This window comes from Martes martes, assembly GCF_963455335.1.
Source record: "Martes martes genome assembly, chromosome: 1".
NCBI classification, from domain to species: Eukaryota; Metazoa; Chordata; class Mammalia; order Carnivora; family Mustelidae; genus Martes; species Martes martes.
This window is the reverse complement of record NC_137888.1, coordinates 79,443,670-79,461,424: the sequence shown is the minus strand read 5'-3', so window position 1 is coordinate 79,461,424 and position 17,755 is coordinate 79,443,670.

Sequence of the window (17,755 nt, the reverse complement as noted above, 5' to 3'; positions counted from 1 at the left end):
TTCTTGTAGGAATGTTACACTTCTGTGAAATCCCTTTGCCTCAAATGCAAGTTTACGAACAAGTTCAAGGGTAGGTTTTATGAGGGCAGAAATGGTACCTGTTCTGTTTAACACTGTATCCAAGGACAGTGCCTGGCCTGCTCTATAAATAAAAGAAATATTTGTTACAGTAATGAAAAAAAAATTAACAGTTGCTCAGTAAATTTTTAACTAGTTTCTTGAATAATGCATTCTAATGATCTGGAACTGGAAGAAATGTCATTGGCGGCTGATGAGAAATAAGACACAGAAAATACAGAATATGCTGATCTGTGTAACCTGTTTTTAAAGTTGCTTTTTCTTTTCTGGGTGCCAACTAACCTCACATGATACACAATGAAAGCATGGTTATCTTAAATCTGTGTTTGATACTTTTCCAATTAATTCACAAATGAATTTCAGTATTTGCTAACAGATTGAATTGGGTCCACTAAGACACAGCCTTGTTTTCTGTGCTATTTGAATTCTATTCCCTTTGTGCTTTAAACCAAACTAGAAATGCATATGAAAGTATGATCTGAGTTGGGTTGTTGGAGGCTACTCCTAAAGGCTCCAGGGAAAGGTATCTAGGAAGTGCGTCCTTGCCCGCTGCTTTTCATTCCCCAGGTTTTCAAAATCATAACCAGCCTGCACTTAGCTGAAACTTAGGACTGAGTTTCAGTAGTTAAACACCTTCCAGTTTCTGGGAAGGATCAATTTCCTCTGTGACTTGAAAACATGTGTGTTAATTTCACATGCATGAATCTTGAAGCACACAGTTCCAGAAGGCATTAACATTACTTACCAGACTAAAAGCTTTTATTTTTATGAGCAATTAATGTAATTAAATACTTGGTTACATCTGATGGCCTCATTTTCCAGATACACGATCAGAGTAGAATAAATACATATCGATCAAATATTGCATTACTTTTGCCCTCTGAGTTTTTGAGTTTTCCAAGTAATTTTGTGTTATATAATTTGCAGCTGTTCTCTCGTTGCCCTATATACTATTAGTGTTTACTGTTTTAGTTTCCAGGGACATCCGTAACAAAGTGTCATGAACTAAGGTTAGTTCCTTCTGAGGGCAGCGCAGGAGAATCCGCTCCATGCCTTTCTCCTGGCTTCTGGTGGATTGCTGACAAATGCTGGTGTTCCTGGCTCATAGATGTATCACCCCAATCTCTGCCTTCGTCTTCATGTGTCATTTTTCCTATGTGCATGTTTGTCTTGGCATCCAAATTTCCCCTTCTTCTAAGGCACCGGTCACATGGGATTAGGGCCCTCCCTAATGAACTCATCTTAACTTGATCATCAGCAAAGGCTCTATTTCCAAATAAGGTCACACTCACAGGACTGTGGGTCAGGACTTCAACATCTTTTGGGCGGACACAATCCAGCCCATCACGGTGGCACAGCATTGTCAGGGACTGTTGTAAGGCAAGGTGAGTAAGAACTAGAAATTTCTTTGAACCTTCAAGCTGGGCCCTGAAGGGGCAAAGTACAAGGCCTGGAGGGAGAGAGACAGAACACTTCACATGCTGTGGGAAAAGAGATTTACTGTGATTCCTTTGATTGCTGTCTAACACCTGAACCCAACACAAATAGAAAGGTTTTTCTGAAAGAGATAAGTAGTAAAAAGGAGCTGAATTTCAGTCCTATCTATGCTGTTTTCCCAGCTAAGTAACCTAGTATAAGCAAACCAACTTCTGGGAAAGCCTCTCTCTTGTTGTCTATAAATGGAAGATCTAATAGCTTGAAGCTTCAATGAGATACTCTATGTAAAGTACCCCAAATTGCATCTATAATTTAGCAGAGCTCAAAAATAAGTCCTCCCGGGGTGCCTGGGTAGCTCCGTGGGCTAAGTGTCCAACTCTTGATTTTAGATCAGGCCATGACATCAGGGTCATGAGAGGGAGCCCCACAGAGAGCTCAGCACTAGGCATGAAGCCTGCTTAAGATGCTCTCTCTCCTTCTCCCTCTGCTCCTGCCCCCGCGCAACCCCTACCCACTGCATGCCCTCTCCCCCACAGGTCTTCCTTATCCTTTTCCTGCCACGGGAAATGTGCTTCTGTGCCCTAGGACACGGCCGCCAGGCACAGTTCTGTATGTGAGGGCTGGCCAAGGCCAGAGGGAGGGTACTGAGGAAAGTGATGGGTGACAAGGGTAGGGCTCCAAGAACTTTACTTATGCCTTAGAACATTCCTGATGGGAGGGGAAAAAAAGATACAAGAAACTACACAAGACTAGACATAAGAATGTCTTATCGAGGAAATGAAGAGAGAACTTTGAATCTAGGTACAATGGACCTCATTCAGTGAGAAGAAATAAAGCAAGCCTGGGGCTCTGTTTGTTACGGTTCACAGTGATATACCATTCCCCTTATTTAGTCACACTGAGACTTCTCAAATTTCAGTGAAATACAGTGTTGGACTTTAACATCATCTAGCCAGCTCCCTCAATTTAGAAGAGAAATTAAAGCATGTAGAGACTAGGTACCATGCCTACGGTCACAGCCTCCTTCATGACAGGTTCCCTTACCTCCAGTCCCATTCTCTTTCCTTCTGGAGTTGTTAATAAGCAACAGCAATAAAATCATTTTAATTTTCTGATTGTCAATTTCTCTCTCTAGATGTATAAGTGGGATTTGATTTTCTGCTTTCTTTTCCCCACTTCTATCAAAATGGAGTTTTTTGTTGGTGCTGAGATGCTCTGTGGTTTAAGCTCAGATTATTTGAAATAGAATTCATTACCTTGGGAAGCTTGAATCTTTTCCTCTCCTTGCAATGACTCTTCTTTTTTTCTGTAAATAGTCTTCTTGACATGGTTTATTACTATGTATTCCAACCATTCCTCTAGCTATTCTTACCATTTGATTTTGATTTTCATTAACTACCAGGTGTTAGGCAGCTGCTCTGCTCATTTTGGGTTCATCCTAATTTTCGAGTTCCTTCTTTATTAGCCTGGACTGTTTTGTAGAGGCTATCTTTAATGGCTTGGCCCAATTTCAAATTACAAAATAGGTTTTAATTAGTTAGATGCTTGCCAAATCCAGTTGATTTCAGAATGAACCATGGTTTTAAAATATTTTTCATTATTTTTCATCACTGGCCTTATATGATGACTTTATTTGTAATCTTGGATTTAAAAAGAAGTTATCTCATAATGATCAAGGCTGGGAATGCCAAATAATTCTAAATTTGTTTTTCATGGTGCCTAAGACACAGGCATTCAAACAAAGGGATTATTATGTTAGTTTTGTATTTCCTAATGTAGCTGGTATCTTACAGGAATTTATTGTACACATAACCAGTTTTATTAGTTTCCAGAAAGCAACAGTCTTCCCCCAGTAGAACCAAGTAGAACCTTTTTAGCCACCAGGTCAACTTGTGGTGATAGACATTTTGGAAACCTATGTGGCCACAAATATTGTTTTATTTTGACTGTCGCATAGCATATTGGTAAGTCTATTAAAAATTTCTTGGACAGGGGCACCTGGGTGGCTCAGTGAGTTAAGTCACTGCCTTCCGCTCGGGTCATGATCTCAGGGTCCTGGGATCGAGCCCCACATCGGGCTCCCTGCTCAGCAGGGAGACTACTCCCCCCCGCCCCGCACCCCTCTGCTTGCCTCTCTGCCTACTTGTGATTTCTCTCTCTGTCAAATAAATAAATAAAATCTTTAAAAAAAATTTCTTGGATTGATGAAGTCTTCACCAGTCCACTTCATCTGCCCTGACCTTTCTACCTGACTTATCAAGGAAGATGTGGAATCCTAAGAAGTGAGCAGTGTAAATTGGTACCTGCCTTGCTGGCCTGAGTCTGGTTGAGGAGCCGTGTATTTTCCTGCTCTCTACTCAGATCCCTGGGCATAAAATCATTTGGAAGAAGTGCTATTCTTTTCACAAATCCCTCAGTAGTGTCTACAACTGTGTTGCCCTTACAGGTAATGGAGCAGATATATATACTTTAGTAACAGTTCTCTGTGGGGAGCTCATGAAGGATAGTGTGAAATATTGGTTGAGCAAACTCCCTGATGTTTTGTAGGAAGGGTTCAACCCACTGAATATCTTTGGATCAGAGACCAATTAGTCTGATAACCCATGTCATTTTTAAGGTATCTGCTTCCTCTTTTCTTGTACCTCAACTAGTATAATGTTTCCACATACCATTAAATCCCCTTTCAAATCTCTAGACACATTTAAATATGCTTCATTTGCTCCCATGATCCCATTCTGAGAACACTCAAGAACCAACAAGTTTGCTGGCCCGCATTGCTTAACTAGCTCTTGGTCTCCTCGTCATGTTAGACTACCCTTTCTACCAATCCTATTCTAGCCTCTACGATTTCCCAAGTGAGTGTAGTGACTCATAGGGTGACTATTTTTAAAGAATAGATTGTTCTAATATATGTTCCATTCCGTGGGAGCTCTGCATGATGGAACCCATAGAGCCATATTGGAATTTCTTTGGTGAGAATGTGTAGAACGATTCTTTGGAGGACCAATATTCTATCAATATAGTGTTAAGGTCAATAGGATATTTTAGACTTGAAAATGGCTTTGGCTCCAAACTTGAAACTCACATAAACTCACATAAATTATATTTCATGTGGAATCGAAGTGTATTTCAGTATGTTTGATATGAAGTAGGGTGGAGTTTCTGAAAGTAAGGATATCCAAAGTCTAGGAAGCTTTTAAAATGCCTTGGTTTTGCCCTGCATGGCTCCAGCAGCCCAGCCAAAGCTGAGAGGCCAAGCCTCACCTCTGTGCCATTCCATAGCCTGGCTATTATTGGTAATGCTGCTATAAACACCAGGTGCATGTGCTCCTTTGAATCTGTATTTTTGTATCTTTTGAGTAAATACCTAGCAGAGCAATTGCTGGGTCATAGGGTAGTTCTAGTTTTAACTTTTTGACAAATATCCATACTGTTTCCCAGAGTGGCTGTACCAGTTTGCATTCCCACCAACAGTGTAAGAAAGTTCCCCTTTCTCTGCATCCTCACCAACATCTGTTGTTTCCTGTGTTGTTAATTTTAACCATTCTGACAGGTGTGAGGTGTTATCTTATTGTGCTTTTGGTTTATATTTTCCTGATGTTGAGTGATATTGAGCACAGAAGCCCAAGTTTTGCAACTGTCTCCAAGGGGCCAACCCCAGATCACCTGGTCTGGAGGCCAGAAGGCTTTAAGATCAATTTGTGTGATATAGTACATCAACGAAATGAAAGATTAGGATCATACGATTATTTCAATAGATGGAGCAAAACTATTAGACAAAATTCAACAATGATTTATAATAAAAACTCTCAACAAAGTTGGTACTGATGGAAAGTACCTCAATACAATGAATGAAAAAGTCATATATATTAAGCCCACAGCGGACATCATACTCAACAATAAAAAGTGGAAAGCTTTCCCTTTATGATCAGGAGCAAGACAAGAATACCCACTTTTTCTACTTCTATTCGACATAGTATGGAAGTCCTGGTCACAGAAACTAAGCAGGAAAAAGAATAATAAAAGCCATCCAAATTGGAAAGGAAGAAGTAAAACTGTTACTATTTGCAGATGACATGATTTTATATTTACAAAACTCAGAGGACCTGAATAGATTTTTTTTTCAGAAAAGATCTACAGATGGACAACAAGCATATGAAAAAATACTCAATGTCACTCATTAGCAGGGAAATGCAAACCAAAACCATAATGAGATGTCACCTCACACCCGTTAGAATAGCTATTATCAGAAAAAAAGAAATAACAAGTGTTGATAAAGACGTGGAGCAAACAGAGCCCTCATGCATTGTTGGTGAGAATGTAAATTGGTGCAGGCACTGTAGAAAACGTGGAGGTTCCTCAAAGAATTAAAAAGAGAACTGCCATATGCCCTTGCAATTCCTCTTCCAGGAATTTATCCCCCCCAAAATGAAAACACTAATTCAAGAAAAATGTCTGCACCCCTATATCTATTGCAACATTATTTATAATAACCAAGATATGGAAACAACCAAAGTGCCCATCAATGGATGAATGGATAAAGATGTGGTGTACATACATACAACAGAATACTATTCAGCCATACACAGAATGAAATCTTGCTATTGGAGACAACGTGGATAGACCTTGATGGTATTACACTAAGGGTATTAAGTTAATCAGGGAATGACAAATAACATATAATTTCACTTAAATGTGGAATCTAAAAAACAAATAAAAATAAACAAAACGAAACTCGTAGATAAAGAGAACCGGTGGTTGCCAGAGGGGAGTGGAGTAGAGGGGTGGGCAAAAATGGATGAAGGGCATCAAGAGAAAAGAAATTTTAACCTCTTAACTTTCATAAAATTAGGACCAATATTGTAGAATGGTGGCTATCCTGAATCCTTCCTATCTGGCATATGCTACAGTTTATACTTCACGGCGTCTTTCACACAATTGCAGGGGACCAGGAGTTTCAGTGGACACCAGATTATAACTGATATGTTTAGGGCTGTTGCCTTCCAAAGCTCTCAAAATGATTGCCGTGGAAGAGACTGTGAATACTCATGAATAGGAATGAGCTCTCTACACTTGTCAGTCTTGTGACTAGTTCTGGTCAATAAAATGTGAGTGAAAATTTTGGCTTTCACTTCTAGCCTTGGGTGCTCTGTGTGATTTCCCCAGGAGCTCTCTCTATGTCCCCCCACCTAGTCCATCTGGTGCGAAGCAAAGAATTCCAAGATGGTGGATAAAAATGCTAGAAGGAGCCAGAAAACAGTCAAGAGTCAGAGAAGAACACCCAGGAAAAATGTCCAGCTGCACCATATATCAGGTGAAGGAGAACAAAACTTGGATTGTGCTTTCCAGTTTGGGAGAATCTTCATTACAGGAGCTAGCATTGATTACCAGGGCATGTTCAACTGTCCTTGGAATTTTATTTATTTATTCATCTGAGTATGAGCTCTGGGAGTTAATATGAGAGAAATGGCTGCCAAAGACAACAGCAAATTTCTTTATTTTACTCTAATTCTCTTTTGTCATATTAAAACCTGAATAGGACTGATTTCCATACTGTCATATGGTTTGTAGTGTATGACATCTCAAGTTTAAGCCCACAGTTTCCTTCTCGATAGATGTTAGTCTCACAGTGGCTGCAGGGTCCCTGACATTGTATCATATAGTTTCTCTGGGCACTCATATACAAATATTTAAATTTTGTTTCTTCCTTCCAGAGATGGACGACTTTCTAATGGCTCCTCCTATTTGTTAGTACATAGGCAGAGCTGCTGTAACAAGCAGACCCCATCCTCCTAATAAAATACACTCAGACTCAAGCCAGATAGAAGTTTCTTTCTCATTTAACAGTCCAGAATAGGCCCAGAGTGAGCCTTCCCACGGACCCAGAGTCTATCTCTCTTGTGACTTTACCTGCCCAGACTGAAACTAGCTCATCGACACATCCGTATGTTCCAGGATGTACTCTGGAGTGCAAGCAATCTCCTTAAATAATAAGATCCGGAAGCTGAATACTTCGCTTCTGTTCACATTCTATTTGCTGCAACATAATTACATGTCCAACCAGTCCTGACCGGAAAATACAGTCTCTAGCTGAGTAGCCATGTGCTCACAAAACTCAAAAATTCTGTCATAAAAAGGAAGAAAAAAAAAGGAGAATGGGCACTGGGACACAGCAGTTTTTACCTGACAAATCACACTGGGACATTAGGCTACATTTCAGTAGCCAGAAGGGATCTGATTGTTATATTCTGTACTACTGTATAGTAACTATCTTTGCAGAGGAAAAGCACGGACATTCCTTGAAATAATAATCAATACATTTGTTATCGTACAGCAACCTTATATTTTTCTCATTTATATTAAGCAACTAATGCACGGAAAATGCCCTTTCCTGCAATATGTTTAAAGTGCCCTTTTGTGAGCCTCCATTGTATTTACCCTAGGATTTGGGGAGCCTAAAATAATTTCTACCAACCAATCAGAGCGGGTCCCAGTGGTAAACAGATGGCACACACATACAGGCGCCAACCAGCTCAGTATCAGCCCTGTCTAGGGGTGGGGCATGCTCATCAAGAAGTTGTTTAGAGTGAAATGAAGAGCCTAATGAAAGGTAATTATCCTAAGGGAAGTGAGAGGTGAGATTTTAAAGTTTTTTGGCAAAAATAAAATAATACAAAAAACAAAGGGAAGAAAAGAGAGAGAGAGAGAGAGGGAGACAAACCAAGAAACAGACCCTTAACCATAGAGAACAAACTGCTGGTCATCAGAGGGAGGGTGGGTGGGGGGATGGGTAAAATAGGGGAAGGGGATTCAGGAGGGCACTTACTGTGATGAGCACAGGGTATGGCATGGAACTGCTGAATCACTATATTGTACAACTGAAATTAATGCAACAATGTGTGTTAACTATGCTGGAATTTAAGACAAAATACAATTTTTAAAAAGTTTGGTTTAGGAGAAAGGAGATCCTTTCGGTACACTATCACCGAGAATGTTGCCACTAGTTCTGATTTGAGTCTTATGTCAAGAGGTCCTCAATAACAAGGCAAGTAAACACTATCAATATATCTTTATTTATTGTATAATGAAAGCATGTATTCTTTATTTATATTTTCCCCCTTAAAAATAAAAGTCTTTGTGGGAGGTAGGAACATAAGGTGTCAATCACATGGTAGCTGCCGCGGTGGAAAGATTCTGCACCGGAATCTCTGGCAGTAACAAGAGAGAGAGCCTGCAGCTTGTATGCTCATGCCCTCGGTGTCCAGCATCAGCCCTCTGGGAGCCTTATCACTGGGAAAAGGTAGCCACGTCTGTCCCTTTCATGGGGATTAGCAGAGCAGTAGCCCCCTTTGTGGGTGCCGGAGCACAGCTAGTGCATTAGGAATTGGCCTGAACAGGAAAAGTTTTCGGAGAAACCTGGGGCCAGAGAGGAGGGAGTTCTTGAGTGGCCGAGCATGCTTGACTTGGTTTGACAAGGAACATGAGTGTGGTCCTCAGAGGACCACAGAGTACATTTGGGAGGCAGTTGAGATCAGGAATTTGTTCCTACATAATGAATGGAAGTTAAGACAAAGGGAAACTGGTGACACTTTCTGTCCCCCCCTCCCTGCTTTATAAATGGTTAATGTTCTTGATCTGTTGTGTCTAGTATTTGCGGCCTTACGTAACAGAGCTCCAAGCCTGCTGCCTCACTGCTCTTGGACTTGTCACTGATTTGCCCCGATTCCCCGAAGAGGGAGGAGCTCCCACACAGCATCCTTTCTCTTCAGGGAACAGGGGACGCTGAAGTTGAAATTAAATGAGCCTCCTCCCTAAAATATCTTCCCCCCCTTCCCTTCAACTCTGTTTCTTTCGTGTTTCCTTGACCTCCCTTTGAGTACCATTGGCTGCTTCTGATTCAAAGCTCCACAACAGACCGAGAACCACACTAATGAGCAAGTCTCCCTTGTTCTAGTCTTTTGTTACAATTTTCTATTCTAATGATGTCTGCTTAGCACTAGCCTTACCTCTTAACTTTAACCTGTTCATTTTATTTTCATTTAAATTCAGTTATTCAGTTATTCAACACGTAGTACATCATCAGTTTTTGATGTAGCGTTCAATGATTCATTAGTTAGTCACATATAACACGCACTGCCCATCACATCACGCGCCTGAATAATGTTAATCTGGCAAAATGTTATATAAGTCACTTCATAAAATGATTCAAAAGAGGGTTTGAGATTGACTTAGTTGGAATATATCGGAAATATTTTGACAGGCGTGTTTGGTGGTAGAAGGATTAGGTACAATGACATACACTTTACTCATGGTCTCCAAACAGGAAAGAACTTGATTGCTGCACTGTCTGGATACTGTACCAAGCCCAAAAGGTACTGTGGTGAAGAAAACAGACATGAACTCTCGTGTTGGTTCCTAAGTGGCTGGTGTCACATTAGCACAATCCCCTTTCTTGACAGAGAATCAGGCTTTAAATTTCAAATGCACTTACAATGTGTAAACTTTTTAGTCTGGAATTCTATGTCCCCACAATTGGGCTGCAAACTACTTTGAGAAGTGAATTTTCCTCTGGTTAATTTTAGACTCTTTAAATTTCGGCTCTTTGAAGAACTGTCCCATTTATCAACTTTGACTCAAGTTGTTCTCGTCTCTTGGAATTCTTGCCTTGCTATTTTCTCTTTAAAAATCTGTCTGTCTTGGGGCACCTGGGTGGCTCAGATTGTTAAACATCTGCCTACAGCTCAGGTCGTGATCTCCAGGTCCTGGGATCCAGCCCCACAAGGGGCTTTCTGCTCAGCAGAGAGTTTGCTTCTCCCTCTGCCTCCTCCTCTCCTGTCCCCCACCCACCCCACTCATGCTCTTTCTTTCCTTCTCAAATGAATAAAGAAAATCTTAAAGAAACCTGTCCATCTTTAAAACCTAGTTTAATGATGCATCTTACCAAAGACGTTGCTAATGATTGCAAATGGATGTAGTCTCATTCGAACTCCTTTATCATTTCTGTCACGACTAGACCCTATATCATAGTTAGTCTGATGTCAGTTAACCTCCCCATGTTGCCATTGCATAAATCAGAGGAAGGCACACCTTTCTCAACACACCTTACATTCATCGATTGGAAAACTGTGACATGTTAGAGTACTAAGAATATTAGAGCCATCAGTGAGAAAAGTTACAAATACACAAATCCGTTATATCTAAGACATATAAGAAGCCCCCTAGATTGTGTTACTTCAGAAGACCCCCCTGGTTTCACTTACTACATTTCACGTTGCCTTCAGTCATGGCCAGTGGGTGCTGGTAAACGATGAACAGCGGGATCTCTGGGAAGAATCCATCAACCACCCATCAACCGAACAGCCAATCCTGACTTGCAATGTTGGCTGATCTGAACCTTCCAAAATGGTATTTACCGGCTCACAAAATTCATAAAAATGTAAAAATCAGCTCTTACCAGCTGGTCATAGCTGGCTCCCGCATGCCACAGGCTGGGCTTTGTTCATCGATTTTTCTTTCTACAGAACTCAGCAAGAATGAGGAAGCCCTGAACAACACACATATGGAACTTACGGGTATTGGATGTTGAGAAATCAGGAACATTCTTGGTGTTGCTACCAAGGACAGCGTGCACTTGCCAGTGTGACTACCTCCTCTTTAATTTTAATGTTTGAGCACTGGGGCAATATGTCTTTTTTATGACATACTCCTGAGGCTGAAGTGTAGAAGTTTCTGAGAACGTAGCAATTCATTAGCTTGCCCTAAGGTAGAAATAATACCTATAAATAACCTTTCAGGAAAACCAATATGCCAAGTGCACTAAAATCTCAAGGCTGCTTTATGATTAGTACTTCCATGGTCCTGGGTTTCTATTTTCTCAAAGCTTTGCCTAAACAATTTCTATTTTAGTTACTTTAGTGGATAAAGCCATAAATATTTTCCCGACGTATTAGTGCTTATACAGGGAAGGCCCTGTTGGTAGTTAATTAGTTTGCATGCTGAGATGAAACGTGGGTGATAGGCAAGGCTTGTTAAGTGTCAAACACCTAATCTCTGTAAGGTGAATTATGTTTATTTTATAAAGGCCAGTGTTTCAGTCTTTGCATGAGTGAATCAGGTATGACATCATATTAGTGGGGAATAATGAAAATTTGTATCTAGTTATTTCAAACTGATGTCATACCATATACTTCACTACCTAGTAACAGAAATAGTTTAAGTATTCTTTGATTTTATAAAGTCGTGTGTATTTGCCATTAGAAGATAATATCTGAGCGTAGCACAATGTTAAAAAACGTTAATTATTGTGAGGTATCATGTAACTTGCAATATTTATTTCTACCGTATTTTCTACAGCTGCTATAACAAATTACAATCTGTTTGTGGTTGGAAACAACACAAATCTATCATTTTACATTTCTGTAGGTCAGAAATCTAACAGGGGTCTCCTGGGGCCCAAATAAATGTGAACACAGGACTGTGTTCCTTCTGGAGGCTCTAGAGGAGAGCCTGCTCCCCTACCTTTTCCACTTTCTAGAAGCTGACTGCATCCTTTCGTTTGTGTCCTTCTTCCTCCGCCTTCACAGTCAGCCACACCTGGTGGAACCCCCATCGCTTCCCTCTGGCCTTCGCTGCCTGTTTTTGTTTTTAAAGGCCCTTGTGATTACATTAGGCCTGTCTGGATAACCCAGGATAATCCCACCCTCCGAAGGTACGGTAACAACCTCTCGCAACTATGAATTCCCCTTTGCCCTGACATAGTCACAGGTTCTGGGGGTTAGGAAATAGACCCCTTTGGGGACACAGATGCATTTACATTTTTACGTTTACTTCGGAGTAAACGAAGTTTCGAAGGAGTTCAACAGCTTCCCCAAGGTCTCTGGGCCAACGCCATTTTCTGAGCAAAGTGAAGAGGACTTGCCTAAATCGTTTTCCCCCGAATTATCGTCTCACTCAAATCTCCAATTTTGTTTTGAGTGTGTTCTTGCTTTCACTCTTTACTTTTGAAGAAATCCTCTGCTATTTAAAGTTTGCAGGTTTTGTGCTTTTTCTGTTTCAGGAATGTCTAGTGAGGAAAATGGTTTAAAAGGGATCAAGTAAATGACTCACCTAGAGCAACATGAAAGACAACACAGGAAGAAGAAAAGACAAAATTCTAGTCTTTTAGCTAAAAGCCCTCATGTTTTTAAAGACCTACAGGCTTCATTAGTGTTAAGAAGTCAGAGGTAAACCATCAAGGTATTGGGGAGCCAAACGCTTGCTGTGTAGCCATTGGGCTGGTCTTTGCTTTGACCTTGTGTGTCCCTGGGTCTCTCTGGCTCTCTCTGGATTCAGATTTTTTCCATAACACTGTGCCCTAGTTCCTCTGCACGATGATATCTTTCAACATCTCCAAGGAGTTTGGTTTGCAAAATATTCCATCTGCCTGCCTTCTGGTTTTGAAAAGGCTTTGATCTCAACTCTGATTTTGACTCTTAGACAATGGAAATTCAGAGAAATAGTTATTTGTTAAGTGTGATTTAGCAACAGGACTGGAACTAAGAGTAGAATTCCAAGTTTCCAGGAGTGGGAGTAATATCCTGATCATACAACTTCTAGCAAATGCAAGAAATGCACAGGACTTCTTTCAAAGTGGAGTGATAATGAGAAAACTTTGAAAATAGTGTAAGATATCTGAAGCAATAAGGGAAGATTTCTTTCAAGAAATGCTTACAAGACATGTCAAAAAGTGAACGGTGAACAATGGATAGCTGTGTCAACAGTCTTACAGTGCACAGTCCCCCTAGCAGCGTCTGTCTTCGCTGGTGTCAATGTGGACTCCTTATTCGTTGGTTGGCTAATTTTCTGTAAGAGATACAATTACTTAGCCACTATACTTCCTTGCCTTCTTCTCCAACTGACAAAGTCCCATCCATCCTATCGAGTGTAAAATTTAAGTGTTACTTCTTCCAGAATGCCTGGCATGCTAGGAAAGAAAATGTTTCTGAATTCTCCGAGTTTGTTTTCTTATTATCTCTTGGCACATTCCACATTCAGCTGCATTTATTTGTGTACAGTTTCGATGTCTCTACTATATTAAAAGGCCAGCTGTCTTATTTATTTTTATCTTCTAGTGGGCCCAGCAAAAGATAAATAGGCCTTTTTCTGTGTGAAAAGGTGCATGATGCTTCATCAAGGAAGAAGTGAATGGATACAGCGAACAAGTGTAGGGCCAGCCAAAGACTATTACTTTGTCTTGTTCTTCTTTTCCAATTATTTTTATTTTTGTTTCTAACACAGTACCTTGAACAGCAGATGTTCCAGAAGTATCTATAGATATGACTTCAAAATACTTAATGCCCTTTTAAAAATCACAATGGCTTTTGTAAAGCCAGAAATAATTGGAAAAAAAACATTATTTTTCATTTATTTTTCTTAAAGGGTGTGTTTTGGGAATTACTAGCTACAAATGGGTTTATTTGGATGGGCTAAAATGCATTTTATAGTGATAGAGAGAGTTTTGATAGCAAATTTATGTAGATTTTGGACTTCCACATACCCTGGTTTGGTCCCTAGCCTTATCATTTACTACCTGTGTGAATTTGGGTAAATTAGTTAAACCTCTGTGAAACTCATAAATTCACCGTCTGTAAAGCAGGGGTACCAACATTACCTCACAGGTTAGTTATATTAAGTGGAAACTCTATACGTAACTTGCTCCCAATAAATGGTATTATTTCTCCTCCTTTCTACCCTTCTATTATTGACTTTAAGTCTGCTTAAATAGTAAATCTAACTAAAATGCATGTCTTTATTTTGATCACACAAAATTAAAGTTGGCACTTATTCAAAATTTAATATGTACAATCTAATCCAAACTGAGATGTCTTACAAAGCATTTAAGAAGCATCTAGTGTTACCAGTGTTGTGGACATCTGCTTCTTTTGCTTTCTCTCTTAGGAATGGTGATTTCTTTTCTTTTGGAAAGCTACCCTTCTCTGAGGATAGGGTAAGGGGATCAATGATCATAATTTCTACAACGTCACCACTTCCCCATGCCCTCTCTAGGGAGGTAGACATGTTTCCAAAATGGGCTTTTTCTCTAGGATTTTCATGGGGTTTTCTCTAGGATATTAGATGTGGCCTATAGTTCAATCCTGTGCTTCCCCTGTGAAGGAAGCAGAGAATTTTTGAGCCTGGGCATGGTTGACCATCATGGCTTTCTTCTGGAGAAAGGCAGCTGGCAACGATAAGGTAGGCACATGAAAGAAGGCTGATTACTCAGACGTCACCCCCATTTGGTTCTGCGGATCAAGAAAATCTCTAGGTTTTGAGATACCACCTCACACCAGTCAGAATGGCTAAAATTAACAAGTCAAGAAATGACAGATGCTGGCGAGGATGCAGAGAGAGGGGAACCCTCCTACACTGTTGGTGGGAATGCAAGCTGGTGCAACCACTCTGGAAAACAGTGTGGAGGTTCCTCAAAAAACTGAAAATAGAGCTACCCTAAGACCCAGCGATTGCACGACTGGGTATATATCCTAAAGATACAAACGTGGTGCTCCAAACGGGCACGTGCACCCGAATGTTTATAGCAGCCATGTCCACAATAGCCAAACTGTGGAAAGAGCCTAGATGTCCATCAACAGATGAATGGATAAAGAAGAGGTGGTATATATACACAATGGAATACTATGCAGCCATCAAAAGACATGAAATCTTGCCATTTGCGATGACGTGGATGGAACTAGAGGGTATTATGCTTAGCGAAATAAGTCAATCGGAGAAAGACAACTATCATATGATCTCTTTGATATGAGGAAGTGGAGATACAATGTGGGGGGGTTGGGGGGAGGTAGGAAAAGAAAAAATGAAAGAAGATGGGATCGGGAGGGAGACAAACTATAAAAGACTCAATCTCAAAAAACAGACTGAGGGTTGCTGGGGGGAGGGGGGACGGGAGAGGGTGGTAGGGATATGGACATTGGGGAGGGTATGGGCTATGATGAGTGCTGTGAAAGGTGTAAACCTGGCGATTCACAGACCTGTACCCCTGGGGATAAAAATACATTATATGTTTATTAAAATAAATAGATTAATTTAAAAAAAAAGAAAATCTCTAGGTTTGGCTAAACTAGCATGAGTGTGATCTTCATCTACAGCCAAAGTCAAAAAGAAACACATGTAAGCAGGGAGTTACCTCAGATTCATTGTATCCTGCTGTCTCCTCCCTGTTCAACCTCTAAATTTTATTATCTGACCCCCAGGTAAATCATGGCACCTCTCAGGTAGCATTTAGGTCCAATCCCTATATAATTTACTGGATACTGTTTCAGTCATAGGCTATAACCTTAACCTTGGCCAGGATTTGGTAGATGGAAGGGTGTTGTATGGCGGCAGACCTGGTGGGAGAGAATGGCAACATTAGCATCCTCAGGGGGAGTAAAGACCAAAAGATCTCTGAAGCACATGGTTTGTTCTCAGGGAGCCATTCTGAGCACAGTCAGTGGAAGGTCTGAAAATTCCCTTGCTCGGTGTCAAGCAGTGTATATCAAAGCCACCTTGGGAAACAGATCTGGCCTGTTGTGGGGGAAGGAGGCTCCTGACCAAAATCTACTTCACTGCATTCCTTGGGTCTAAGTTGCCCGAGCTACCAAACTGGACAGCTTCTTAAATAAATGAACACATCTTAAATTCAAAGGAATTTGGTTTCTTTTTTCCTCTCCCTTCCATCTTCTCTCCCTTACTTTTTCCTTTCTTCCAAGTAACATTTTTTTTAAGATGAATTTTAAGGTGTAATGTTTTCACCTTATAGAAATATGTAAAATGCAGAGGAAAAAGGAAATAAGAATCACCTATAATACTACCACTCAGATAGTCCCTATTAATTTCTGGCACATATTCTTCCAACTCTTTTCTATGCAACAATATTTTAACATAATTGAAATCATGATGCATTTCTCACATTGCATCCTCTTCATATTTTCTTTGAACAAATCTAAACATTTTCTCCTATTTTACTTTTTCCTTCCTATTGCTTTGATATTAAAGGTAGAGCTGCCATAAACATCTTAGCATCATGTCTTTGATGCCGTATTTCAGGAGACACAGAGCATTGATAGCATGTGTTTTGAAAGATTTACACCAAGGTAAACAGATAATCCAGATACTGTACTTTGTCCCATTTTTGTCTTCCTGCATATAGAGAAAACTTTTCAGATGCATTATAATTTGATATGATCAGATCAGAGATGACAACCAAGTGCATTTATAGGAGTTAACAGATGCTAACATGTCTGACACCTGAAAAAAGTATCATTAGTTTCTCGGGAAGAAGGAAATTCAGAAATATAAAACTCGGTCACAATTGCTAGACTTCCAGTCTTCCCGCACTGTTCAAGCCGAGAGCCCATCATTATTTCTGGCAAGAGTCTATGCTCATTTTTCTGCCAGGCTTCTCCCGCACAACCTAGAGGATCTGCTTTGTTGAACAACAAAATAGAAGCACAGTAGTTTGGCTACAAAGTGGAAAATAACAGTAGTATTTCTCATGTTTTAGAGGAAATGCAAAATACAATGGAGTTAAAATTAAGACAGTGTTAAAGAAGAGATAAGAATGCAATATACCTGTGCCACTTTGACAAGTCACAGGTGGCTCCTCTCTTCACCTGATTAATCAAGTCCAATCCTTCAGCCCAGGGATGGTACACAAAGACAACTTGCGTTTCTGCCTAAGCCATCATCTGGTTATGCCTGTGACTCTCTGTAACACTTGGCAACCTTTTCACTGAACTTTTGCAAAGAAATCAGACCAGAAAAGCATGGTATCTTTGGAAGAATGCAATGGTTTATGCAAGAAAACATTGGTGAAATAGTTTATATCCTTCATTTTTAAATGAAGCCTGCAGGAAGCGTAAGATGGCAGGGACGAAAGCTCCATTTTGGCCATAACATTTTTCAAGGGGAGGCTAGAATAGGCAGAAAAGCAATACTATGAAAAATGTTTGTTTTTATTTGTGTTTTTGAGACTGGAACTGATAAAACTTTCAGATTTTCCATCTTTGACGCGGGGAGTCTTATTTCCAAACTCACAGTTATCTTCTACTTCGAGAATTCCCTCTGTGACAACAGGAATAATAAAGGCGTTAGAGAAAACTAGTAAGAGCAGCGTGGACCCAAATGAGACCAAACTTTAGTCCTTGTCTTTGAGATACAATGTGGTCTAACTAGACTCAGGCATTTACATGAGAGTGCTGAAATT